Source organism: Uloborus diversus, chromosome 5 (genome assembly GCF_026930045.1).
Source record: "Uloborus diversus isolate 005 chromosome 5, Udiv.v.3.1, whole genome shotgun sequence".
Classification (NCBI taxonomy): domain Eukaryota; kingdom Metazoa; phylum Arthropoda; class Arachnida; order Araneae; family Uloboridae; genus Uloborus; species Uloborus diversus.
Window position 1 is genome coordinate 77,625,227 of NC_072735.1, and position 27,332 is coordinate 77,652,558.

The 27,332-nt window shown below is 33.4% G+C and overlaps 1 protein-coding gene across 1 annotated transcript in view; it reads right to left on the minus strand.

Moving 5' to 3' along the window:
* Positions 1-27,041, minus strand: part of LOC129222603 (uncharacterized) — a 156,344-nt gene extending 129,303 nt beyond the window's left edge. The window contains exon 1 of the mRNA XM_054857118.1: positions 26,698-27,041. The gene's annotated coding sequence lies outside the window, so the exon portion shown is untranslated. The remainder of the gene's footprint in view (positions 1-26,697) is intronic.
* Positions 27,042-27,332: the final 291 nt, after the last annotated feature.

Sequence of the window (27,332 nt, forward strand, 5' to 3'; positions counted from 1 at the left end):
AAATATTTTACGGCAAGAAATTCTAAAATCAGCCAGCCCGAAGTAAAACTAATACCATAACTTCAAATGTTTCAGAGAAAAAGCACAAAAAAAAATCTTTAAAATCGTTCCCTTTATTATTTATTTATTTATTTTTGCCATAATGAATGGTCGTTCCCCTCAGAGAATACCCAAAACCCAAACTTCAGTCATGCTGAATTCTTTTATGCGCGGCTTTTTTCACTTCTTTCAAAGAATTGCGCGATTAATGGATAGATTTTCTCAAATAAATTTTTACGTCTTCCAAATTGTCTCATTTCTGGAACATAAAAGTGCTCCAAATATCGTGCGTTCTCAGAAATAACAATTCAAGTTTTCCGTCACTGATTTTTATTCCTCATTGTTTTAAAACTGCCCTAAATTCGAGAACAAAAAATCACTTACAGAAACTTTATATTTTTCTCAGATTAATGGGCAAGGTTTTTTAAAATCAATGATCTTATATAATTAAAAACTGAGCGTATGTATCTATGTATGTACCTATGTATCTATGTAGTTATCTATGCTCTATGTTGTCATTTATCTATCTATTCTGTGTCCAAGTTTCTTCTCCCGAACGCCAATGAACTGACCGTCGAACCAGATATCCATGGATTCATAATCTTCCCGTCTTTATGTTTGGCTATTTAACATAATCCTCCGATAAGAATTAGCGGGGAGCTATCAATTGAAAACTATTAATTCTGACCCTTAGCTTTCGACATAAAATCCCTATTTTTCGAAGACTTTCCTCCATTCAAATTATTATTCAGTGCTTCATCTCAACTTTCCGCAAGAAAACTTTTATTAAAATTTATAGCGTGAAGAAAATCAGTGAGACGAAAGATCTGTTGCCATTTTTGTTTCTTGAATTTGAACAAATAAAGTTCTGTATTTTGTTTTGAGGCTTTTCCTGTAATCGGAGAATTTAAAATGTTTCCTTTTTGGTTATTTTTCCGCAATCTTCCGCAAAATTTTACTGATTTTTTTTTTAAATATTTTTAAACCTGAGTGTTGCACACGGTCCTTGACGTAAATTTAATTTTTAAGGTGAACCGTGCAAAGCCGGGCGACGCAGCTAGTTATCATATTAAATTACGTTATTGTAAAATGATTTCATTAAAAGAACAATTTATTATTTAAATTTAGAACATTTCCTAGAGCACTAGACGACATATTCTCGAGAAACAATATGGTGAGACGTTGAGAATACAGATACTATTTGCATTATCTTTACTTTATTCAGAGCTAACTCTTCAGTTTCAGTCGTATGTGTTGAGTTGTACTGCAACCACAACCTACTTGGATGTTACAGTATGAAACTTTAATTAGTTCGGGAAATAAAATGCAGGTCATAGCTAAGCCGGACTTTTGATCTAATCAAATAGGAAAGCAACAAACCAGACACATTTCACAGATTGTCGAATAAAAAAATTTTACACACGAATATAGCGCTCAATAAAATTGTGACAACATATAACTATTCTTGAATTCAAAGTATGCAATTGTATTTGTTACAATAACTGCCACTAAGACCTTGTATTTGATTGCACGTACAAATCAATGCAATCTTTCCTTTTCGCGGATTGTGCAGACAAATCAATGGGCAGTTTTTCCTTTTCGCGAATTGAGCAGACCATTGAGCAGGTGCAGACAAGCCAGTGAGCAGTCTTTCCTTAACGCGGACTGTACAGGCAAATCAATGCGCAATCTTTCCTTTTCATGGACAGCTCAGACAAATCAATGCGCAATCCTTTCCTGTGCAGACCATTGAGAAGGTGCAGACAAGTCAGTGTGCAGTCTTTCCTTTTCGCGGACTGTGCAGACCATTGAGAAGGTGCAGACAAGCCAGTGAGCAATCTTTCCTTCTCGCGGACTGTACAGGCAAATCAATGCGCAATCTTTCCTTTTCATGGACAGCGCAGACAAATCAATGAGCAATCTTTTCTTTTTACGGACAGCGTAGACCAATCAATTCACAATCTCCCGTTTTCGTGGACTATGCAAACAATTCAATGCGCAATCCACGAAAAGGAAGGATTGCGCATTGATTTGTCCACCGGTAGAGGTACCAGCACACGGCTACAAGATCCTGTGATTGAGCCCTGAGAAAAATTAAGTCGGTTTTGAATGTAATTAAAAATAATAAAATATCATAATGCGCAGAAGAAAAAAAACTGTCAGCATTGCAACCTACGCATTGATAGAGAAAACTAAGGGGGTGGTCATCCTTTTCTTGATCACAGTGACTGAACAAGGAACATTCCGTTCCGACCACCCAGAAAAGAAAAGTAAACAAATAAGATAAAACAGTAGCGGGTGAAATTCAAACAACTGTGGGTGTCAGACCGAACATGTCGGAGGAGACAATAATGGCGGGTGTGTCACAGCTTTACATGACGTCGTGTGGGCGCACTGACGAAAGCAACCAATGTTCAAATAAATAGAGCATGATATTCTGGGGAGGACCAGAAAACCATATATATTCGTTACATCCCGCCAATATTTGTAAAAAGAACGCCCTCACGGCATTTTTGGACGCGATACAAAAAGTATTTCTCTGCATAGAGTTCTCTAAGGCGAAATGCCCATTTTGTGTGTCTGAAAAGAAACCTGTGTAAGTTGACCACTTGAGGTGCACTACTTTAGTGGTCAACTTACAAATTTTGATTTATATGATAAGGGCTAATTTCGTGCCTGAAAAAAGCGGTCAACTTACAAGGGTGTCAACTTCACGGGTTTTACTGTATTCATATTTAAAAAGTTTTACGTTTTTCAAGTTAAGAGCGATTGCTATAAGTTTACTAAATTTGCCTTAAATAGAAATTTGCCCAAATATTGATGCTTTATTTATTTTCATTTATCAGGACATTGTCTAAATTTATCACTATCTGTTTGCATTAATAAAATGATATTTAATACCTGACAGCGCTTATTTTCACCAATTGGTTATCTTGTGTAGACTCATAAGTTTGCATAAGTAAAAATGTGTTCATATTTTCATTACTTGTTTATATTTTACCAGAAATATTGGCTACCGATGTGCGTTTGCCGTCTAAGGTGTGCTCGGGAGTACAGCAGCAATGAGGTTCGGGCAGACGGAGCCCGAGAATTTTAAAAAGATGAGATTTAAAACGCACCTAATTCTAAACTTGATAAAAATAGAAGTAGCATCGAAATAGATGGGGGACATGACAAATGCAATGGGTTTCTACATCTTAATCGGCTTTCATGCTTTTTACTCAAACGCAATTATATTTCACCTATCACAAAAAAAAAAAAAAAAAAAAATCTATTCCTCTAAAAAAAAAAAAAAAAAAAAAAAAGCAGTGTCGTAAAAATATTTTTTTATTGTCTACTAGATTTCAAAGCTGAGGAGTCGGTGTAGGGCTGATTTAAGGATAATGAGGAGGTAAAAATGACTCTGTCATTTTACCTCCGAGTCTGAAGCTTTGCCAGGGCTGTGGGGTCGAAGTCGGACTGATTTTGGAAACCAGAAGTCAGAGTCAGAGTTCCAGGAGTTGGGAGTTCCCACCGGCTCCGTAGACCTGCTTCATATTTGAAAAGTAATAATGTTTTTCAGATATCCGCACAAAAATGCTCCACAACGGCATTTGTTATGCGCAATAAATATTCCACGAGTCGTAATTTTAAATACTCAGCCTTCATCTTTTCTGTCGCACATTTCCACAAACCGGAAGTGTTCTTTTTATCACGGGTCCAATTTTGTGGCAATGCTTCTAAATCGGAAGTGACCTACGGTTCGCAATGACACTGATTAAAAAGGGGAAAGCGGACATGAAAAATGTATTTCGGTTTCAACGTCGGCGTCAGAGGAACGCAGACATATGGAACAAGGGTCATATCTAGCTGTTGCTGGAACGGATGTTGCCCAAATAGAAATGTACCCTTATCATTGTTTTCGCTCTTGTTTGTATAGCATTTAAATCGGATATGTTTACTGTTTGGGTGTGACATATCATAGTTCTTCATACTGAATTTTTGACCAAATCACACGTTAAGGTCAAGGTTCGAATTATAATAGTTGAGGATGGATGATTCGCACTATGCAATTCAGTTCGCTTAAATAAAGCCAGATACGATAATTTAAAAGGATCGAGACTTTCCTGTGTGCTTTCATTTTTCCTTTCAGAAGAAGAAGCTTTGGTGAGTCCGAACTTATTTTGATAGCATCAAACAAGAAATTGGTCTAAAACTAAACGAACCAATTTCTGCTTACGTTATCATCGATTTTGGGTACGTAGTTGATAGTCTGGCAAGTTTGGCAGAGTCATCAAAATTTCGGCGATAATAATTTTATTTTTCCTTTACTTTCTATTGTTTTGTGGTAACACTATGCGACTTGACTTCCTCTACTATAGCACTTACATATGCAAAAAGAAATATTCCTCGCGTAGGCATTGGAGCCAAAAATGTGACGCCAATGGCTAAATATCGCCAAACTAACCAATTGTCGAAGTCTTCCCCAGATTTTTCATCTTCAGCAATCACGGGAGTAGCAAGGCAGATCGTGTGGGTCGGGGGTCAACCCCCCAACACACATTGCCAATACTAATATGGTAATTTTTCACGTGATTTCAGTTACGACCGACACGATTTTGCTTTACAACTGCACTATTTTTAAAAATCTAGTTTTTTTGTCAAAAAAGTTAGGATCTAGCTTTTGCCTTTAAAAAGGCAATTTATACTTTCTGCACGTGTAAGAGAGCTAATTTTTGTTTAGCTTAAGCTTCAATAAAGCGCTTTAAAATATGCCAGAGGGATTCGTAAGAAAATATTTTTGTACCAACTGAAAGTATTTATTATCCAATGATCAATTTTCAAATTAGACATTTCTTGCAATCTTTTAATTGCTTCTTCGCATTTTCTACTACACGAAAATCCCTCTCATCTTGATCCTGTGGTACAGCAAAATTTTTCTTGAAGATTCAACAAATTAGTGTAATTCATAATTTGGTCATGATAAGTTTTGTATCCGTAAAGCATTAGGAAACAACACCAAGTCAAATGAATATTTAAAAACAGCTCGTATTTTCCTTTCTTAAAAAAAGGACGTAATAGATTTTGCCATTTATCGATTTAAATGATGGGTGAGTTAACAGCTTTACTAGTAAGTGCTCAGCACACGATGTCGTCAACACATTCCACGAAATAAAATAAAAAAAGGCGTAATGGTGCAAATGATAAACATTGGGTTTGTCAACTGCTTCTCACAATCGAGAAATCATTCAGAGCAACGAGCTGCAAAAACTCCACTCTTCCTCACGCCCCGGAACCGATGCAATAAAGGGTCATTCCTGCCGCGCTACCCGAGCGAATCGATCGGTCAAAAAAAACCTTCCATCCAGAAGTGCGAAAGTTTTTAAAAGTTTGGACCCAGTTGCAATTGCTTGACACCGTTCGCAAGCCTTGCGTACCCCCGCAAGCTACGCTCTACTTCCGTCCCTCCCTTCAGATGGTCTTGCTTTTTTCTCTCGCCTGCCCAATGTTATTCTTTAAAGCCTTGTGTGTGTTCTGCTGCTGTCATTTGTCTTCAGTTAGTTTTATATTTGGGATTGTTTGTTTTATTCTGCAAAGACAGGGCGGTGATACTATACCGGAAACGCGCTCTGAAAAATATCCGAAAAATGCACACATTCGTTCCGTTTAGGGCATCAGGCCGAGAGGTTTCGTGAAAACCTTTCTGTCACTTGATAACAATATGTGCATTACACTTTTTACAAATAAAAATTATCAATATTAGCTTCGGCTACAGGAAACAGAAACTATTTCTCAAAGGCCTCTTAAGCCGAGAGAAATAGTTTCTGTTTTCTGTCGGCCTCTTAAGCCGAGAGGTTTTGTGGAAACCTTTCTGTCACTTGAAAAAGATATGTGTGGGATACTTTTCGAGGCAAGTAAAGTTTATCAATATTAGCTCTTGCTGCAGGAAACAGAAGCTATTTCTAAAAAGGTCTCGCTCTTCAGAGTTTCAGTAAATTCATTTTTAGCTATGGATTTAGTCCGAAGATGCATATTCAAATAACGGAAGGAAAACTTCTAAATTTTTTTTAATTTTAGCTATTGTCTGACACATGGCACTTAACAATACCGTTAAATCTTGATCCTCTCAAATCTATTGAAGTTATGTTAATTTTCTAGCTTTTTTTAACAGTTACTAAATCTGACAAAATGCTTACTGTACACATGTATAGATATTTTTGTGCTTAGCCTTGAGGCCTACTTTTCTGCCTAGCGTAATTGGTAAAACGATGAGAAGGAAACCAAATTGAAAAGTAAAGAATGATTGTGGAATAGATAATAGCATGATGCAAAATTTAATTCCAGGTAAAGAATCGCCAAAATATTAAAATATTTATCTGTTTTGGGGCATCAGCTACAGATTTTTTTTTCTTGTCACTTGAGAATGATATGCGTGTTACACTTTTGAAGACAAGTAAAGTTAAAATTTTTAGTTTTTGCTACAGAAAACGAACTATGTCTCAAAGGTCTCGCTCGTCAAAAATTCAGTTACTGATTTTAAACAGGGATTTAGTCCGAAAATGGGTATTTAATTAACGGATAAAAAAATAAGATTTTTTTTTCTTTTTTCGCTTTCTATCTGACACACGATACTTCACATTTTTATTACATATTCAAAATAGTAATAATAATAACAAATAAAAAATAATAATAACAGGGAAAAACGCGATTTCACTGGATGTGAATGTAAGCTATTAACTTGATCCACTGTGAATAAATTTATAGTTTTAATGTCAATTATATTTGTTTTTCGAACTTTGAAACAGATATTTGACAAATACGTGATAAATACGATTGTCAACTCAATGTATGATTATTTTTTATTGTATTTTTATTATTTTTCAATGTAAATACAAAAAGCCATGCTTGTAAACAATTCATCATTCCCGTGCGCAAAATTTAATATCCATTCTAAGTGATAAAGTCGCGAAAATAGTTGAATTTAATTGCTCAACTTGTATTGGCTGTATGGATGTTTTCTCTACTAAGATAGAATTGTTTTCGCAATTCGACAAAAAGGAACTTTTCCACAAAAAAAAAAGTTTATTTAAAAGAATGGATCTACATTGGTGGAGTAAATGAACATTAAACGTAAATTACTCAAAGTTTATCGTGTCCCAACAATGGTTGCAAAAAAAAAAAAAAAAAAAAAAAAAGGAGAGGCTAAAATGACAAGCACAATTTAGTGTAATATTCAAAAGATTTAAAATGAAAATTATCTGTATGTGATTCATGTAAAACAATAGGATTTATCACACTACATTAGCAAGGAATGAGAATTGTCAGTTTCAAAAGGAGTAACAAAGGATTGATCTTGAAAGAAAGACTTTGAAAATGAATTAGAATGGCTAAAGTATACTATCAAAAAAAAAAAAAAAAAAAAAGAATCATGCGATAGGCCAAAATTTTTAAAAAATGAATAGACGTTATGTTCATTTGTGGTCGATTTCCCATTTCGGGATTTGAAACACTAAAAATTAGAGACGTACCGAGTACTCTGTAACTACTCGATACTCTGGCAATTTGCCGAGTACTCGGTACTCGGCCAAATTTTGATCACATACTCGGCCAATACCGAGTAGTTGCAAAAAATTGAATATTGTCGAAAACAGATATTAAAATTTATAAAAAAGCGCAAGCATATATAATATTCCGATATCATTTACAATTCAAATGTACAAGTGAAATTTAAATTTTGAGAATTATGAAGTTTGTAATGCTTTAATGGCATAAGTCTTTATTTTAATGTCCCCAAAGTTAATAAAACTTATTTATTAAAAACTGTGAAAAAAAAGGTAAGTATAGAAAAATATGGAATTTTTATATAAAAAATGGATTTTTGCTACAAACAAAAATTAGTTATAAGAAATAAAAAAAATACCTTTGCTTAAAAAATAAAAGGAAATAATACAACGTTAAAAACACAGTGCAGGAACACTGCAGACACGTGTTTTGGCGTTACAAGGAATTCCTTTTTCAATGCACAAAATGTGAGCTCGTGGATTTAAAGGCATCCGACAAAAGTCGGATTTTTTTGTCAAATGTTTTTACATTCTTTAGCTCACATTTTATGCACTGAAAAAGACGTTCCTTGTAACGCAGAAACACGTGTCTGCAGTGTTCCTACACATTTGTTTTATTTGCTTTTAAAAATTATTTATGTTTGGTGGACTAGAACTATAATAGATTGGTATAATTTATTATTCCAACTTGATCAATCATACTTTTTATTTATTTATTTTTAATTTTAAAAATAATTTTTTTGTAAAATTTTTGACATAAAGAAATTTTTTTAAATAATGCGCAATTTAATTTCAGCAGGAATTTAGTTTTAAAAACTATTATATAGACAAGGAGGTCTGTACTACTATTCCAATAAGTTCAAAATTCATCACATGTGTGTCGGTGGTTCTTCTTAAAACATAATTGGCACTCGGTAACTCGGCCGAGTAGTGAAAGGCCGAGTACTCGGTACTCGGTCAAAGTGCTACTTGGTACGTCTCTACTAAAAATTAAAATCATCTTTAGGTGATTCATTTAAAACAAGGACAGATCATACAACATTATCAAGGAATGTAATTTATCAGTTTCAAAGATGAAAAAGAAGTACAAAAGATTGAGTTTTAAGGAAAGACTGAAAAATGATTAAATTGCTGAATCACATTACATCAAAAGAAAAATGAATCATGTAGTCGGTCAAAAGTTTTTAAAATAAAATTCACAGAAGATGTGGTAATATTTTATTCCTTAAGAAATGTAAACCAAGGTTCATAGAGAAAAATACATATTTTAGAAGGTCTTAAGCTAGATGTCATCTAAACACAGAGTTCCTGCTTTATATCTTGGAAAACAAAACCAAGGATCAAAAGAGAAAAATGCATATTGTAGAAGGTCTTTAGCTGGCTGTCATCTAAACACCAAGCTCCAGTGAACGGGCAGTCTTGGAAGTTATACACATGCGGAAAACAAAGCCGGAGACGCATATTTTCCTAATGTGACTCATATGATATTATCATATGAACAGTGCCATTCATTAGAAACAGACAAACCAGAACAACAAAAGCAAGAAAACGTAGTAGCCTCAAAAGACGAAAATAATGGTCATTCATTGACGCATAGAAAAATACAAGACCAGAAGTGGAAAACTACACAAAGTTTATCATGTCCCAACTATTTTTGCTCATATAAAAGGAAAGGTTAAAGTGAACAGCAAAATATAAGTATAATCTTCCAAAGGTTTGTCAGTTTCAAAATTAAAAAGGAATAACAAAACATTGACTTTGAAAGAAAGACTTTGAAAATATATAAGAACAGCTGAATCATATTGTATCAAAAGAAAAATGATTCATTTAGTCAGTCAGCATTTTCTAAAATGGAATTCATACTTATACTCATTTCTGTTTTTTTTTTATACCTTGGGAAACAAAGCCAAGGATCAACTAGAAAACGTATATTTCAGGAGGTCTTAAGCTGACTGTCATCTAAACACAGAGCTCCAGTGAATGGACTATCTTGGAAGAGTCGTATACATGCGGAAAACAAAGACGAAGACGTATCTTTTCCTAATGTGAGTCATGATAGTAGCGTACGCACAGCACCATTCATTACGTCTTAACGGAATAACAAAAACAGGAAAACGGAGCAGGCTCAAAGGACGAAATTGAGAATAATGACCATTCATTGACGGACAGAAAAAGACAAAACCTACAGAAGCGGAAAATTCCAACTGGCTGAAGCAAAAAAAAGAAACCCTAACACCTAAGTGCTTCCGGCATCGCAAGAACCCAGAAAGAGTTTCAATCTTCGAGCCTTTGAATGTTTCTTAATCCGCTTAGCGATAGTTAACGCTGCGCAGTAATTAACTTCAAGACTCATCAAAGCAGCAGAAATCCCTTTCTTTTATGACAGCTTGAAAGTTACTCTTTCTGCAAATGAAAAAAGAGTAAATGCTCTGCTTCTTTCTCTTGACGTTTTAAAAAGGCGAAAACTCGTAAATTGCATTCAGCGGTGGATAAGTCAACATGAGCATGGTTAATATGGGCTTATGCAAATAGATGCCATTTCTAGTTCGTGTGCTGACGAGAAGGCATGCGTGCGCGACCCCTTTTAAGTACAGACTGACATAGAGAAAGGCTCTTCCTGGTTTTTCGATGGCAGTTCCTTTCTTTTCCGAAGGCACCAAAAGGAAAATGGTCTGCTTTCACAGACCAAGAAAATAAAACACAATTACTACTACAACAAAACTGGAAATATTATTTGAGGCAGTAGGAAGTGAAGAGATGTAAGAGGATTTTTTTAAGTTTGAACACGCGCACATGCTCAAACTGCAGGCAAGCATCCATTGAAAAGTTTTTCTAAATCAAGTTGTTCAGCAACACCTACCAGGGCTACTAGTATCATCCCTTACACCAAAACAGGTGAGAGTTTAGCACCTACCAAGATCTCTATTACCATCACTTGCACCAAATGAGAGTTTAGCACCCCCCCCCCCTATCAGGACTTCTACTACCATCTCTTGCACAAAAAACAGGTTTAGCATCTACTAGGTTCTCGATTACCACCGTTAGCACAAAAAGAGATAAGAGTTTAGCATCTATTAGGACCTCTTTTACCGTCACTTGCACCAAATTAAATGAGAGTTTAGCACCTATATCAGGACCTCAACTACTATCGCTTGCACCAAAACAGATGTGAGCTTAGAACCTACCAGGTCTATTATTTCCATCTCTTGAACGAAATTAGAGGGTTTTTCTACCCTTTGCGCTGGTTGTCAATTTTTTTTTAATTTTGGCACATACACCCTTTTGCTTCTGTGTGCTTCAGTTGAAAACATGCGACTCTGAACAATACATATATTAGAAACACTTGTCTAGGATTGTATTGTGAAGAAAACTTCGGTTGAAAAAAACAACCAAGCAGTACATTTTTACGAGTGTGTAGCTAACTAAAATAAGGTAGTTTCTACTTAAAAGGAAGAGATATGCAAGTGTACGTATGTGTTATAATTGAAATTAGTATTGAAGAAACTTCTTCACACAGCAAAGTTTTCCCAGATTCCGTATAGACTTAAACCAGTAGGTACTTTTTCGGGGTTCAGTTTAACTGTTAAAAAACTTCAAAAAACAGTAAAATGGATTAGAGCAAGACCATATCGCTTCTCATTATAGCACATTTTTAACCAGTAAACATTCGGTAAACAGTTTCTCCAGCACTTATCTTTTTGTACTTATGTATTGACCTGATTTGCGTAATAGTTGTTGTTGAAATAAAAAAAACAAAATAATAATATAATAATAATAAATAGTTTAAAAGAGCATTTATAAATAACGTCATAACCCTTCCCTGTATACGACTATACTAATGTTTTAAAAACTATTACAACTCAAAAATGATTTTTCAATAATGTAAAACAAAAGCTCAACATCAAAAATAATTGTTTTGTTTTTTGGGTTTTTTCTTCTTTCTTATTTTCTCTCTCTCTCTCTTTATTCTTTATTTTAAGAGAGAACATTAATAATAATAATTTATTTATTAAAAACAATTGAGATTCGCATTCATTATATGTGCCAATTCGGTTTTTGATTTTCCTTAGATGAAATTTAATTTTTAATTTGAATAATTGCTCTAAATTTTCCGTGTAGCTTCCAACTATTATTGTGATATGACAAGCAAGTGCAAATACTAAAAGAAAAAAAATGTTTTTAGCATTGTGGCGAAGGATAGATGTAATTAAAGATCGATGTCAAGCACACTGAATCTAATTCCGAAAAAAAAAAAAAAACCTCCAACATCCTTAAAGCGAAAATTTCCAAAATATGTATCAAAAAATAAATAAATTAATTAATTAAAAAAAATAACAAGCCGTTGAATAATTGACACTGAACACAACAAGCAAGTTAACCATAGAAAAGAACGTAAATTTTGATTTAAAAAAAATGCATTTCATGACGTCAGATTGGATTTTACAACATTTAGTAAGCAATAAAAATTTGATAAATAAAGAACTGTACCTCACCTTACTATAATTAAATCCATTACAACAGTTTTGTCGGAAATTTTTTATTTCTGAATAGCTTTTAAAATAAGTAAGGGAAAGTACATAAACCTAAATTGGACAGTTGAATAAAGAATTAATTAGACCGTGGCCAGCGTAGCTTTCTTTCTTTAGTTCAAGAAACCCATGAAATCGGAAAAAGTCTTCACGAAAAGTGCGATTAAGAATCCGGAAGCAAAATTGTAAAAGGAACAAATGTTGAGTCAGTGATGTTAAAATTATTTAACAGTCGTGACACATGCGTACAAAGTGATTCAATTTCCGTCTTTGCACATGCGCGTTTAAGAGCATATTTAAAATGTTTGTATCTGCAGCGATATAACAGCGATAACGCAGATTGTTCAAACAGCTGATGTTGTTAGGAATTTAAGAGGTTATTGAACTATGGAAATATGAATTTATTACACGTAGCAGTGATGGCGACAGGGGAATTATACTCATCTTCCAAACACAATAACTTTAATCATAATCCATAGGAAATACATTAACTTCAGTTTTCGATATCATTTCCATCTCACCTATTAAAAATTAAAGAAGCTGAAAGTGCTAAAGCATTAAAACTTTATCCAAACTCTTTCAACCTACCAGATACCAAAGTAATTATTAATTTAATGAAAAATGGTTAATTAAACTTTGTACTACAATATGATAAAAATAAAAAAAACCAACGTACATAAAGCAAATTCTCAAAAATTTCTTGAGAATTTGTGCTTTATTTTCATTGGTTTTTCACTTTAATCTATTAATTCTTCTAGCAAAAGAGGAAGAAAAACAGAAAGAGGAATAATAAAACAAAAAGCATCAATCTGAAAAAACAATGTAACGAAAATTTCTATGTTGGAAGGATTTTCTGAACCGAAAAATCAGAATTAGTTTGCAAAATCAATCAAAGTTCTGTTGGTCTGTAGATGCGAATGATATTCCTTATACGCCCAAAAACAAATTTTAAAATTGAAGTTACGGAGCTTGATTGAAAAAGGTGGAGCTTCTGAAATTACTTCACAGAAAGAAATCAACTGTAATAACATGCAAAGCAGTTCAGGAGTAAAAATACACATTAAACTTTCAATTATTTTTACTTTCCGAAGACAAAAAAAATATTTTTTTTCTGAAATTCTGATAAATCGTGTCTGATAAGCATAAAGTCTTAATATAAGTTCAATGCTGATGGATAAATACTAATGCTAATTCTCAATTCATTCACCTTTAAGGATGTTTACATTTTAAGAAAAAAATCTACATTTTTCGTAAATGTTGGAGACAAACTTCAAATGAAAACAAAGTTTTCAGAATTGGTAAACTCTGCTGATAATTATTTGCTGTCTTTAAAGATCTTGACCAACGATGATATGAAAAATACAGTTATCTTCCTCAATAGCTCATATGTTAGATCCTCAACCCACCCATTTTCAAATTTCAAATTTTGTCAAAACTGTTTCGATTCATTCATGAATATGAACAATAATTGCCTTCCACCATGTCTCAGTGCGCTGGAGGTCACTTCGATCAATATTGCAGTTAAGTATCAATAAAATCATCTTTGTGCATTATGTGCAATTTTTGAAAATTATATGAAAAGTGTGTCAGGGCTTAATTTGTAACAAAAGAAATACCTATAGTCTCTTAAAAGATCTTGACCATCGACGATTTGGCAAATTATGTGTGTATGTGGTTTTTTTTTTTTTTTTATTATTATTATTTTCATGACAAGCACATGTACAAAAGGATCGTCCCTTCAACTTCCAAGTTTTGCAAAAAAAAATTGCTTCAATTTATACACGAATATGTACAATAATTGCCTTCCGTCATGATTCAGTGCACTAACGGTCATTTCGGTTACAATTGCAGTTAAATTCCGTAAAAATCATATTAATATACGAACTATTACGCGTAATTTTTGAAAATCATATGAAGAATGTGCTCAATTTGTAACAAAAGTATGAGAGCCCTATAGTCCCTTTGAAGATCTTGACCATCGACTATTTGGCAAATTGTTTTTTTTTTTTTTTTTTTTCACAAGCCCATGTACAAAAAGACCTCCCCCCCCCTTTAACTTCCAAGAATTGTCAAAAATTCTTCGACTTATTCAAGATTATGTACGGTAATTGTCTTCTAGTATGACTCAATTGCACGGGAAGTAGTTCGATTACAATTGCAGTTAAGTTCCGATAGTTACAGTTGCCGTTAATAACGTCCGACAGGTAGTGAGCACAAATCGCCCGTGGCAGCCATTGCTTGCTATGAAGAGATGAGTTTTCTGAGAGAATTGGGGATTCGTCTGAGTTGAATTTGGGTTAAACTAAGGTGACTGCACTGCAGAGAAAAGAGGCTCGAGCCTCCAGATATGTTGTGTGTGTTCTCCTTCCTTTATTTTCTTTTTAATTTTTCATCTCGGTCCTATTTATCTGGACTGCTTCCTCGCGTAACATGTTATTGCAACCATCATATTATTTCATCACAGAGGGAGGCTTAGTGTGCTGATTCAATGAACATATTTTGGTTTGCGCAAGTCGCTTGTTGAAATTTTGATGAAGACAGCGGGGGAAAGAAAAAAAAGTGGCATCTTTTGATTTGGAAAACGATATAGAGAGTGAGGGGAAAAAAAAAGCTTGCTATTCCATTGTTCGGATCCTGTCATACTGTCATAGTACAGTAATGATAATAGTTGGTCATAGAAAGTTATGGGGAAATAGCATGCACATTTTTTAGTTTTTCTAAATAATCATTAAAAAAATGTAAGAAGTTTCGACCCTTCATGAAGATCTTTGTTTTCTTGGGGAAAATGGAAGGGGGAGGAGAAAGGGGGATTACGAATTTAGAAATTGCAGGAGATCTTTGCTATTTGATTCATAACCGTAAAGAAAGGAGTAAACATAGTTCTATCAGTTATTATCAATTATTATATTCTATACAGAAAGTATGGGAGAGCTGGGAGGAATGGGACAGCTACATTTAAACCGAAATGTAATGTGAAAAATTAGTTCTAGCTTGTACAGTGGATGTTAAGATAAAGTAGAGTCTAAACTATTTAAGTTATTGAATTCAAGATGAATGAGAAAACTAAAAAGGTAGATCGCATTATCATTGTTTTAGTTGGGGTAGTCTGACTAATGAATCAACAGATCCCAATGAATAAACAGTGCCATTTTTTATTTAGAGTTGAAATTTCAATAATTTTTCCTCAGATGAATTGCTATCAATAACTTATTTCGATATAATTCCAAAAAGGAAAGGACTATAGTTAGGACAAACATAACCTGGCAGCTTCGAAATGTTGCACTTAGGATCTGCGCAGCAGCCAGGTTAGATTTGCCCCAACCCCAACTATAGAGTTTAGCCTTTGTCCACTTACTTACAAGGAGGTCCCGATGGGAGGTCACTACGACGAGACGTTCCAAAAATGTTTTCGTATTCAGCAACTTTTTTCTTTTCTTTTTTTTTCTTTTCTTTTTATGATGCCTAATTCTTATTAGATGTAGGTATATGTATGTGCCCGTATTTTTCATTCGGCAAAACCCCGAGTTTCGTTCTATAAATTGATAATTCCCCCTTCTAAAAATTTAAGTTTCCTAGTGACTAGTTAGACGTGTATTCATTGACTGGGTTGCTGCATAATTTTTCATTTAAATTTCCAAAAGAACGTGAAACAGAACCGTTAAAATTCTCCCAGTGCTTTTAATAAATACAGTGAAATCTCGATTTTACATCTTCCGAATCTACGTTTTCCCCGTTTTTTTTTTTTAAATCATGTCCCAGTTTTTTCGTATACTAATAATTTTAATTTAACCAGGATTGTAATTTTTTATTTACGAATTTCCCGCATTTTACGTTTTCCCTGGGAAGTAAAAAAAATTAAAAAATGTTCTAAGCGATGTGTTTGTTTACAAATAATAAAAGACTTTTCTCTCTCATAAAGACCATAAAAATATGCGAAGTATTTCAAAACTAGAAGATGCTGCTTTTACTTTGAACTCAATGACTCAAATACAATCCACTATTACGGACTCTACTTTCAACCTAAAAGCCCGGATTCGCTACTAAATGTGTTAAAATGATCTAAAATGGAATGCTTAAAAACGTTCTTTTCGTAAAAATGTAGGTGTTATACCCTCTGAAAGGGTCATCATCACAACCTTTAGTTTATATTCTATTTGAATTTTGCTTTCTATGCAATTCCCGTATTTTGCGTTTTTTGACCCAGTCCCTCGAGAAACGTTAAATCGGGGTTTTACTGTTAAACTATTTTTGCTGTTATCAAATGCTGCACTTTCTAGTGGTATTATAAGTTTTTGAAAATGAAATTGGGCTCAAGGGTTCATTTCTTGATCAGACTACCGCATAATAACTTCTTAATAACGCCTCAGATTATCTTGGGTGGAGGCTCAGAAAAAATGCCCATTAACTCATAGAATCGTCACTCTTACTACAATACTGACAATGAATGACATTTTTTTAGTGCTCACCGGTAGAACAATGCAAGTGAAAAGAATGGCGCAACACGCTATTCACTTTCAAAAGATAATACTCGGTGGTGGTCCAGATTTCCGACATGCTACAGCCCGTGATAAGAATTCCATACCATTTTATATCGCATCGCAAAAGTTTTATCAGCCATTCTACCTATTATCCGTTGCCAGGTATGCAAGCTTTCTTCGTCTAACGCGAACGCTTCCATTGGTATTTAATTTAAATCTAGAAAACTGGGATGTAGTCAACCAGAACTAGGAATTTTTTCAAGGAGAGAGCTAGTATTTTGTTAAAGGAGGGAAATATGCAAAAAATAGCCACAATATAGTTATCAATTTTATGAGAGAAAAAAAGAAACAATTTGGGACTTATTCAATACGTTTCAAAAATTTCATCTAACGAATTTCCACGAGTTGCGCCTTAAATATGAATTAAATATTGTAGAAAATGGGGGGAGGGATCTGAATTTTTAAAATTAAATTAGATTGTTTTTTTTACATTTAAAATATCCAACATCTCGGTGAAGAAAACAAAATGGTATGCTTCTTTTCTTTTCTTCCGCATCTTCTATCTTATCCTTAGGAAAATGTATTGTGGAATAAATAAGGATTACGTTGTGAACTATTTTCGTATATTTCGCCCCGCAGGAAAATGTCAAGGAGTATTTTCACACCTTGAAAAAAAAAAAAAAAGAAAAAAAAAAAACCATTCACTCAATATTTTAAAACATATATGTTAGCACGGAAGACCGAAAACTGGAGAATGTCGACTTTCCTCGGTGATTAACAGAAATGCTCTCCGACACCTTTACTATGTGAATGTTAATATTCACCAGCGAATGTCGACATTTACCACCACGTTTCGGTATTTTAAGGTAACATATACAAAAAAACAATTGCGCTGAACAATTTGTAAAATAAAGTAAAAAACTTTCGTTTTCGTAAACAAAGTGAAAAATCCAAGTTTGAGGCTTTAAAATATGATTTCTGTCATGGCTTCAGCACGCTTGCCAAAGGCTCAAAAAGACAGACTGATGTTTCCAATGAAGATTTTTAGCAGTCTTCTAGCAATGATGACGTTTTTTAATGAAATGAATTCTGACGTTCGCACGGCTCTTGAGCTGCTCTTAAACCAACTAAAACCCTCTCCTCTATTTAGAACGAAGCAAGGCGCAACTAATTTAAGGCATTCCGTAATGTGAATAAACACTCTTAATTGCATCTGTGGAATGCTTGGTTGCATCACAGGGTTATGCGTCAATACATTTTCTCAAGGAGCTTAAGATCCTGATATTTCATCCGTGTTTCCATTCACAAGTGTTAGCATCTCATTTCCAATATCACGATGGCTTAAGATTTTGAGCTACGAAAGGATATTTTGAGATAGTATCAAGAAAGAAAATATTTAAAAATGAGGAAAATTGAATTTGTTATGAAAATTTAAAAGAATTGTTGCCTGGATTCAAAACGATTTTTTTTTCTGAGTTATATTTCGTGAAGGGATCGTTTTTGCGATCATTAATTTTGAAAGATTCGTGTTTGAGATAAATTTTTATGAAGTTTCCATTTTTTACTAGAACTCATTTTGTACAGATATACAGATGTTAAAAAAAATAAATAAATAAAAATAAATAAATAAATAAAAAGATGTAAGCAGACCTTCATAACGGAGTGAGACACTTTCCTCTTCATTTTAACTACATTAAGACTTACTCAAATCAGATCAGAAAGAACAGTTACGACCAGAGATAATTTTTGTGTTTCTACAAAGCGTATTTCACTCATTGAAAATAAGCTTCAAGAATTTTGTAAAGCAAGTTTCCATGCGTTGTTTTTTTAAAGAAAAATTTAGCATCGTGAAAAATGGAGAAACAAAAGCAACTGCAATTTTTGAAACATTACATTTAAATATTTAGTTATTTCTTTAAATACAAACTATCACGTTCTAAATGTTAAAAATAGAACGCATTTATTCTTTCATTGCCATCTTCCATTTCCTTATAAGTAAACTTATTATTTTTTTTAATTGGATTTAATCAATATTATGGTCTGCATTGTTTTCATACATTTCAATTCTCAAAAAAAAAAAAAAAAAAAAAGAAATCACTCCTTTTAAGCATTTCAAGGAGTATTTTCCCTCCTCAAATAAAAATACTTGCAATATCCCGGATACGAATTGAATTTACGCTAAACAAATCGCATAATGACCATTGACGAAAACGACATTAGCAACTCAACTTGGCATTGACGAAAATTACATTGGAAACTTAACTTGGCATTTCAAGGAGTATTTTCACGCCTTGAAATGCTGCATAGTGAAAATTACATTAGCAACTCAACTGGGCATTGACAAAAATTACATTGGAGATTTAACTTGGCATTTCAAGGAGCATTTTCACGCCTTGTAATACCGCTTCGCGAAAATTACATTGGCAACTTGGTATTTCAACGAGTATTTTCATACCTTGAATGAAAACCCTTGCAATACCTCTGGTTACGAACTAAATTTTCGCTATCCAAATCGCATAATGACCCAATGAAGAAAATTATATGAAATATTATTATGATTCTATAGAGTTGTAGCAGAAATTAATTATCAACGAGGCCTTAGCAATTTTTGCTTTCGGCAGAATTCATACTCTTAGTCCTTTTTAATTATAAATCTTTCACGAGCAGGTAAACACCTTAACGTACTAATTACTATTTTAAGCTCAGACAAAAAAAGAATTTTAAGCCTTAAGCAAAACCTAATTTCTTTCTCTTTTCTACCTTTCTTTTAGAACACGATTCTTAAATTCTTTAAAACTCTTTCCGAAAACCTGTTTCACTGAAAAACAAACACTTCTTTTCGGAGCAAGTTTTGACTGAGAGAATATCTGGAGCTTCGAGTTTAGCAGGTCGTGTGAGGATGCTTATATACCAGCCCTACAAAAGGGATCGAGTTCGAAATATCACCTCCCCTATTTTGTTCACACACACACATACCGTGTGACGTTGTACAATGCTAACTCCCCGTAATCTTTTAATCCTTTTTTATTTTCCTTGGCAACAAATAAATAAAATATTAATAAGCGGTGAAGCACAGTAAGAAAAAAAATATCTTTCCGAAATTGGTGGACCATCGCAATCATGCGGTTCATTTAGCTTGGCAAAACGCTCTCACGCCAAATTGCCAAAACTCTGTTGTGATGACTGAGGCGTTGTTTTTGATGCGATTGTTTCTTTTTTTTCTTCTTATTATTATATCGCCAAATTGGCGATTCTTTGTGTCCAACTAAGCGAGTCGCCCTGAGCGATAATGGATATCGAATATTATCTGGAAGAGGAATCTTTCGCCGCCTGTGGGAATGATTCTCTTGAGTAGTTGTTTCTCAGAGACAAATACATCGTGAAGAAGGAAAAAAAAAGAGGCATAAGCTATCATAAGGAAATAGTAAAAAAACACAGAATGCATAATTGATGATTAAAAAAAAAAAAAAACTTAAAAGATACCTGAATATGGAAAAATATTTGATTAATTTACAGCTTTTTTTTACTGAACCAGGCCTGGCAATATGTACAAAAAGTGTAAGAAAATACATAAAACGCAAATGTTTCAAAAAAAGGAAGAAAGAAAACTACACGATATTCAGATCTATCTTTTAAAAATGATATGAACAATGCAGACTACTTTAAAAGTATAGATACATGTTTGTTAAAATAATTTTCTTGCAACAGATTACTGACCATTCTTTATCATTTTGTAACTTAGTAGTAGCTCACTGAAGAATTTACAAAAAAATTTTGGAAAAAAAGGGGAGGGGATTCGTTTTAGCGCGCAATGTTGGCTAAGCCTACCTGGCTTGGTGCAATTTATCTTTACAAAAAAGGAAAAAGTTGAGGAAGGCTAGATTTTAAATGATTTAAAGTCTGAAAGTTTCTCAAAAAAAATTCAGAAAAGTTAGAAAACGTCAACCCTGTGACTAACAGAATATTTGAAATGGTTTAAACTTTCTCTCTATTACTTTTATAATTTAATGTAATACGAAGTTATTTATTTAGAAGTTAAATCAACGAATTTCTCCCCCTAGTCAAGATTTGACCATCCCTTTTCTTCGATCTGCTTAAAAAACTTAGTCATTAAAACCCTAACAACAGATAATTCGCAAAATTCTAAGAACCATAAACAAAAATAAGAACAGTGTTCTTATTTGCGAGAATGGAAGTTTCGAAAAAAGTTCTGGCCAGCAAAAACAGATATTTAAAGAAATTTACGATGGCAAAGGAAAACGCATAACGAAGTTCTAAAAATGCTATCGACTCTAGAAAAGTTGTCAACTTTAAACATCAAGCAAGATCTCAAATAAACAAAATGATAAACGTTCCACCATAAAAGTAAATTTAACCGTTTTTTAATGCATTTATTTTAGAGAAGAAATGAATAGAATTTACTCTGTGAAAATAAATTACAATTTTCTCTTACCTCCAATTAAGTTCTATTGGTACGTACGGTTTTTTTTGGCAGCGTTCTTCTCAAAACAATAAAATGAGCTCTGTTTAAAAATATAAAGTTTTGAAACAGTTTACGCTTTTTAAGTACGATAAATGACTCGGAAGAGTTTAGGAGAGAGAAAAATACAAACAAATGTCTTCGAGTCGAGTCGCCATTCATTAATAATAAATCTGTTTTAACGCATGAGCAGGTACGTAAGCATAACATTAAACACATACACCCCCTCATTAAAATCAATCCAAGAGAGTAAGTATTTATAAATAAAAACAAATAATTTCTTTCCAGCAGTGCTTAGACTTGAATTTTTCAAAATAATAATAATAGTAATAAATAAATAAAATGTATCACTTTTTTATGAGATATATATACTTTGTGGAAGATTGTTGTGTATTGTTTACAAGAGCTCCTTTAACGTAAGAGTAGATACGTTTGCATAACATTAAACAAACACACCCTCTCATTAAAATCGCCCAAGCGTAACTATAAACAAAAACGAATAATTCCTTTTCAGTTGTGGACGTACTTTTAGTTTCAAGGGGAAAAAAACGTCTCAGTTTTAAATTAAAAAAAATACATTGTGGAAGATGGCTGTTTTTTGTTTCGGAATAAGAAATGATGCAGATCGGTTAACCTTTAAAAATAATAAAAAAAATAAATAAATAAAAAAAAAAAACGAATGGACTTTTAACAATAATAAATCACTTTTAACAGTAATAAATAACGGTTTGTAATCGTAAGTTTACTGTTCAGCGGACTGAAACTGAAACTCTGTAGCTCCTTCAATGAGGAAAAATAAAACTAACTGAATTTTCTAAAATGAAAGCTAGAATTAGAATATATAATAATAGTAACAACAACACTAAATCAATTCCTTTTGTTTTTTACCCGACTACGGCGAAGTCAAAAGGAAGGGTTATAATTTTAGAAGTCTATATTTGTATTTACGTATGTTCTACCTAGCGCCTAAAATATTCCGATTTTGATGAATAAGGTGTCAATCGATTCGTTATTATAACCCGGGTAACCGACTTCAACAATATCAGGAGATACTTTTTTGAATTTTGACAGTATTTGTATCAACGTATGTTCCACCATAGCGCCTAAACTATTCGTTCGATTTTGATGAATAAGGTGTCAATCGATTCGTTATTATGACCGGAGTAACATTTTTAACCGAATTCAACAATAGAAAGAGTCGGTTCTTTTGTAACCCCCCCCCCATTTAACCAATGTCATTCCCTCTTATTTCTTTAGCGCAGGTTTTTAAATAAATTTATTACAAACTGACCCAACAACAGGAAAAACACCAAAAGGTAAGGAACAAGTTAGGTGCTGATTACTATTCTATAGATAGTCTTATTAAGTAAGCTTTTAGAATTGCTATTTAAGTGAATATAATTTTTTTTAACTGTACAAAATTGATCTGGATTAACGGGGGCCGGTTAAACGAGGTTTTACTGTGCATACATTTAATGCTAGCGGTGCTGCAACTGGGAAGGAACGCGGGAAGATGCTGTCCCCGAAAGATTTGTTAAAGTATTGAAACATTAATGTAAATTGATTTCAAATCAAGTTTACTTTTGGTTAATCCTCTCAAACCCCAATGTTAGTTTTCCCAAACGCTTTTTATTATTACGCTTACTAGACAATCACCCGTCATGGTATGACGTTTGAAAATTGCTTTTACATTTGAACGAAGCCATAGCCTGTTTGGCGATATTTTGATAGTTGAAATATAACCTTCACTTCAGTGGATTAACCCTAAACTCCAGTGGATAGCGTTAATTTTCAACCACTTTTTTGATTCTTCATTCCCCTGAAGTGAATGTCCTACCAGTAAAGCAGTTAAGTTACCGGATCAAGTTCAGCCTTGTCACAATAAAGCCTTTCCCTGCATGTTAAACATTACCAAAACATATTATCAAATTATCATGCCGTGGCGCGAGTTTCATTGTTGAAACACGCGCGTTACTCGATCATCGGCTTTTTTCTATATATAAGAATTATATATTAATTGTTCGAAAGAATAGTCTTATTTATTGCAATAACCTGCCACTGAGTTTCTGCTTTAATTTCCTACGAGGAACTAATGACCTATCGGAAAAATATATTCGACAGTCATTTCAGGTTCTTCTAGTTGAAAAACTTGCGTGAAGCAATTTCATCGTCATTGGAATTGTGCAAGTAGTATCTGTTGAAATAACTGAAGGATGAAAAGTAATTTGTGCCGTATCAGAATAATTTTGTTGGTGAGATCACGAATATGACATTTTAAATAAAATTTTATAACAATATTCGTGATGATTGGGGCTGGGTAAAACACATGTTTTAATAGCAATTATTAGAGACGTACCGAGTACTCGGTAACTCCTCGGTACTCGGCTAAATTTTGATCAGATACTCGACCAAAACGAGTAGTTGTAAAAAAATGAATATTGTTCAAAGCAGATTTTACAATTAATAAAAAAATTGCAAGCATATAATATACTGCAATCATTTACAATTCAAATTCAAATTTTGAGAATAATGAAGTTTGTTATGCTTCAATGGAGTAAATCTTATATTTTATGCCCCAAAGTTAATGAAAATTATTTATTAAAAGTGGGGCAAAAAAGGTAAGTACAGAAAATATGAAATTTTTATATTATTAAATGGATTTTTGCCACAAACAAAATTATTTATAAGATTCATAAAAATACCTTTTCCTAAAAAATAAAACAACGTTAAAAGCACAAATGTGCAGGAACACTGCAGACACGTGTTTTGGCATTAGAAGGAATGCTTTTTTCAATGCACAAAATGTGAGCTTATGGATTTAAAGACATCTGACAAAAGTCGGATTTTTTTATTCATTAGCTCACATTTTATGCACTGAAAAAGATGTTCCTTGTGATGCAGAAACACGTGCCTGCAGTGCTCCTGCACATTTGTGCTTCTAATGTTGTTTCATTAGCTTTTAAAAATTATTTACGTTTGGCAGACTAGAAGTATAGATTGATATAATTGACACAAACAAAATTTTTAAAAATGCAAATTTCAGCTAGAATTTTGTTTTAAAAACTATTATTTGGACATGGAGGTCTATTCTAATGAGTTCAAAATTCGTCACGTGTGTGTCGGTGGTTCTTCTTAAAACATAATTGGAACTCGGTACACGGCCGAGTACTGAAACGCCGAGTACTCGGTACTCGGCAAAAGTACTACTCGGTACGTCTCTAGCAATTATTTAAAGTTGTATTGCAAACATCTATTAGTAACAAAACTTTTTACATAATTGAAATGTAGTTTTATTGTTGAAATATTTATACGCTCAAGCGAAGTTTATTATCTTTCATTATAGGACAGGGATTCGCTACTACTGTGCTGGTCAGGTGAACCGGCACCGGTCAGCGGAAAACTTTAGCCGGTTGTCAGATTTTCACCTTTTTCCATTTAAATAAGTTTTTATATTTTAATTATGTAAGGAAAGTGACTGTCAGTTTTTAAAGTTACTGGTTTAAAAAGATGAAAGCTTGCAAGTACACAAACCCAAAAATAAGTTTCGGGAGAAAAAAGCGTTTGAAAATAAATAAATAAATAAATAAATAAATAAATAAAAGCTCTCATAATCGTTCATAACATCCTAACTAATTGAAAAATTCATTCGAAATTTAGGGACGGACTGTCAATTTTTCAAATTACTGGTTAAAAAAAGTTTCAAACTTGAGACTACACAAACTCAAAAATAACAGTTTCGTGAGAAAAGCGTTTGAAAAAAATTACGTTCACACAGTCATTCATAAAATACACCGGATTGAAAAATTTATTTGAAACTTTTAGAACAGTTTATGCAGTACACAAATTCAACTTCATCAGCCCATCCAAATCAATTCCCACTCCTTGAAGAGTTTTAAAACTTTCTTTCCCGCAAGGTACTGGAAATCTGCAGGGAAACTTCCTACAACTAGTAATTTCGTCAAGACAACAGTGTATCAAATTTTATAAGTATCTTAATTCTGGCATGATGCCACTCATTTCTGCCACTGATGTGATGTAAAATGAGACTTTGCATTTATTGAAAAACCTTAGTAAAAAGTCGTGTTCATCGTTCTGGAAAATTAAATCGAATCTTAAAGAATAAGGTAGACCGAACAGTGAAAGACCACAAGAGCAATTTAATTTTTTAACATTCGTAATATCTTAAAAACTAGCATTTGGCACGTCACAGTAAAAGAATTTTAATTGACATTCTAAAAAATTAGAAGAGTTTTTACAGTTCTACATCAGATTTTTGGGGAGATAGAAATGAAAAAAAAAAAAAAGTGAACGCCAAATTAGTGAATGACCGGCCCCCCAACAGTGGATAAATACAGCATTTTAAAATTGTATCAAAGAACGTTACTACTGCCAATTATTTAAGAAAAAAATTTAAAGCTTTAATTTTCAAAAATTATACTACCAGCTGTTAATTCACTGGTCGGTCCCTCTACTGCATTTAAATGGTAAATAGTTGCGAATGTCTACACTAAATTTCTTTGAACTTATCGTGAATACGAGACACATTAGTAAAAACAAAATTTGCATGCACATGTTTTGGAGTAGGAACATGCTGCCTTATGTTGTGAAGGAAAATAAAACAATGAAAGAAAAATTGAATTTGTTTCTCAAATCATTGCCTAATTTTCATGGAAATTCAGAAACTCGGAGCCACATGGCTTTCCATACTAAATTTATTTGTTCTAAGATAAATTACGATGCAACGTCTTTTCTTGCTCAAAAAATACTGAGTAGCTCGTAATAGAATTTAAATTGCCATAATATTGGTATCTGCAAGGGAAAATCGGCTTTTGTACAACCTTTTCTCTAAACTAACCATCAGGCTCGATATTTCAAGTTTTTCCAGGGGGGGGCAATGGGTATGTGATCAATGTAAATTATACCAAAAAAAAAAAAAAAAAAAACAGCAAAACACGTTTACTTACGTGTAAATACATTAATTTTCCAAAGACAGAGGACGGGGATAATTGATCCCCCACCCCTTGAACTCCCCTAAATGACAGGCCTGCTAACTATTAGAACGAATTGAAACATGATTTAGAAGTTGTCGTTTGCAATTTCTGATGCAGGATCACATAAACAGATGCAACAATCAGTAACGTAAAATATACGTAATTTAGCAGTCTTAAAACATTTAAATAAATATAATGATTTTTTAAAATCTGTTTTGTTGTAAAAAAAACTTTTATACAAATCTAGGTTTAATTTTCAACGGAGCTTGTAAGTGATAACGGTAATTGTAAGTGATTTTTTGCATATTCTAAGGAATTCAGGCTTATTTACACAATGAAATATGTCCTGTAGAGTATAAGGCTCCTCTACTTTTTTTTTTTTTTGCTAAAATTTAAGCCATGATGCAAACTACGATATTTTAATCGTAAAAACGTATGAAGAAGAAAAAAAAGATGAGAATGGGGTTTTTTTAGAAAGCTGAACAATTTTTCACATTTCAGAGAGGAAAAAAAAGGTATATATTTTGACTAATACTGTGGATACAAACAGAGAACGAAGAATAATTCTAAAAATGTAGGGGAAAAAATATTAATGACAACAGTATTAATATTTAAATGAAAGTACTGTAAGCGACTTACCGGTATTCACAGCTACTACTCCCATTACGTAAACACAGCTAAAACACAGACTCGTAATCACTGGGTGAAGATTGATTGAGAACGTGTCAAAAGTAAATAAAAAGTTTCAGTATCTGCACAAAATAAACTTTCCTGAGATGCCAATTTTTCTTTCAACGTAAACAAACACACAGCCACACAACACGTTGCCACTGAAGTAGTATAAAAATTGCATGGATAATTCAGTTGTTAAATTGGAAAAATAACAGGTCGGCGCAAACATAAAAATGTGCCGCTGTTTTCCTACCTGCCTGCTTTCTACTTACACCTCTACTACACCGCAGCGACGCAGAGTAGCGGTCTATAGCCGCCAAGTGCTAAACTCGAAATATGAAAAGGTAGAGAGGCGGCTCGAAAGTTGGTGTTCCAACCCCCCTCTCCCCTCCATCTTTTTCCTCCTCTCTTTTTCATTTTTTATTGATGGTTTTGATGATGTTTCCTTCAGTCTTTCCTCTTTCTCCCTTCTCACCTCGCGGCTTCCGATGACGTTTTCGTCAACGGAGGATGCTTATTGGTCCGCCGATACTAAACTCTAAAAAGTTTGTCGCTCATATCGGTCCTCAACATTTGGCTTATTATCGCTTTTAAAGCTTTAG